At 31.1% G+C, this 2,235-nt stretch overlaps 2 long non-coding RNA genes across 2 annotated transcripts in view; one reads left to right on the forward strand and one right to left on the reverse strand.

Annotated features, from left to right (window-relative positions):
* Positions 1–67: 67 nt before the first annotated feature.
* Positions 68–785, forward strand: LOC17874756. Its single transcript, XR_002835446.1, has 2 exons — positions 68–202; positions 395–785. It is a non-coding gene; the product is annotated as an uncharacterized LOC17874756 (long non-coding RNA).
* A 792-nt stretch (positions 786–1,577) lies between these two features.
* Positions 1,578–2,235, reverse strand: part of LOC111832571 — a 1,162-nt gene continuing 504 nt past the window's right edge. The window contains exon 2 of the long non-coding RNA XR_002835483.1: positions 1,578–2,034. This is a non-coding gene — a long non-coding RNA (uncharacterized LOC111832571). The remainder of the gene's footprint in view (positions 2,035–2,235) is intronic.

Genomic DNA, 2,235 nt, shown 5'->3' on the forward strand with positions numbered 1-2,235 from the left:
CTGGATCTCATCTCTCTGGATCTCATCTCTCTGGATCTGCTCTCTCTCTCCATCATCTCTCTCTGGATCTGCTCTCACTCTCCATCATCTCTCCGTGGATCTGCTCTCTCTCTCTCCATCATCTCTCTGGATCTGCTCTCTCTAGCGTCGTCGTTGGTAGAGCACTTGTCGTCAGTTATGGACTGTTGAATCCATTATTTAGGTTTGTGTTAATTTTGTAGAATCCATATAAATTTTGGGTAAAATTGAATTGAATGTTAGTAGGTACAGATTCATTAGGGTATACTCTGAAATTTAGTTTTTGTTTCATAATCTTAGTGTACCGAAAAAAATTACAAACCTTTTAAAAGCATTTTAAAAGGTTTTAAATTGATTTTTAATGTGTTTTATACAGGTTGGAATCTTCATAAAGATTATCACGGTTTTCGTAATGGATTGTGGTGTTGTTGGTGGGACTAAAGGCGATTATAAAGCTTATGAGGAATATAGCGTTGTGTCCTACTGTTAAAGAAGTTGTTATATGTGAAGGATCAATCCCTTGTTTGGTTCCAATGTTGAGGTGGGCGATTTCAGGTGTGAGAATTGCAGCTGGAAAAATGTTGGTGGTGTTTGCTTGCATTTGTAAAAGGTTGTGGTGTGGAGCTGTAGTGGTGCTTGTTCTCATCCACGTTCTTGGCTTTATTATAATATAGTTATCTTCCTTGTTTCTTTGCTATATGTAGATACATATGTATGTGGTTAAGATCTTGGTAAATAATATTATGAACATGATGCTACACGTAAAATACAAAGCAATAAGGTCTTAAAAACTTTGAAAACCTATGGAAATAATGTTAAAGTATTTAAAAGGTCTTACAAGATTTTAAAAAGCATTTGAAAGATTTTACAAGCCTTTTATAAGGTTTAAAAAAGGTTTTTAGAAGACTTTTAAAAACTTTTAAAAGTATTGAAAAGATTTTACAAGCCTTTTTTAAGATTTTTAAAAGGTTTTAACAAGTTTTTAAACGCTTTTATAAGGTTTTGTGAAGTATTTACAAGATTGTAAAACCTTTTAAAACCCTTGTATTTTAATAAGGTGTTTAAAATGTGTATTAAGGCTTTATAAAGTTTTTAAAAGGTTTTTATAAGGTTTTTATAAAATGTTTATAAGGTTTTTATAAGGTTTTTATAAGGTGTTTAAATGTATATTAAGGGTTTAAAAACTAATTAAAAAGTGTATTAAGGCTTTATAAAGTTGTATAAAAGGTTTTTATAAGGTGTTTAAATGTGTATTAAGGCTTTATAAAGTTTTTAAAAGGCTTTTATAAGGTTTTTATAAGGTGTTTATAAGGTTTTTATAAGGTGTTTATAAGGTGTTTATATGGTTTTTATAAGGTTTTTATAAGGTTTTTATAAGGTTTATAAGGTGTTTAAATGTATATTAAGGGTTTAAAAACTAATTAAAAGTTTTACAATGTTTTTGTAAGGTTTTGTGAAGCATTTAAAAGATTTTACAAGATTTTTGTATAGCTTTTAAATGTATTTTACCTCCTTACAGTTCCATAGAAATCTTCCATTCATGTCACAAAGGTAACAAATAGTTACATACATTAGTATTAACACATGAACTTGAGGTTGAAATACATATTAACACAGTAACATACATAAGTATTAACACAATGAAAGAAGAACCATCACAACCAAATCAGAAGTAGTTAGCGATTACAAACAATAATTACGGGTTTAATGGAATATATCTTAGACTCTAATTTCACTTCTCCAAAAGCTATGCATACATAAAAGAAATTCGTTTGTTCATTTGTAAAGCCCACTGTAACCTCCTTCTCTTTTGTCCACTTATTAATCTCTACAACGAGCCAACACGTTACATGACGAGGTGAATCTTGATTCTGTTCTCAAGCTTCTTAAGAGTTATATGTTCAGCAATTCTAAGATCTCCAGCATCTAATCCACGAGAGCTTATAGCCAATTCTGCGACTGTGACATCAAGTGATTCAAAGCTTCAGTTTCTGCAGTCAAGAGGATACAATGCACCTGCAATTAAAGAACTAATTAACTAAAGCTAGAGAGAGAGAGCCAAAACTGGTCTCATCTAGTCCATTACCTCAAATACATGATATATGAGTCTCATCTAGTCCATTTAACACATCAGCTCTTCTAGACAACAAAACCAACATAACAACACCAAACCTATAGTTATCAAGTTTCTCTACAACACTAAGTATCTTTCATTGG

Source organism: Capsella rubella, unplaced genomic scaffold (assembly GCF_000375325.1).
Source record: "Capsella rubella cultivar Monte Gargano unplaced genomic scaffold, Caprub1_0 scaffold_8, whole genome shotgun sequence".
NCBI lineage: Eukaryota > Viridiplantae > Streptophyta > Magnoliopsida > Brassicales > Brassicaceae > Capsella > Capsella rubella.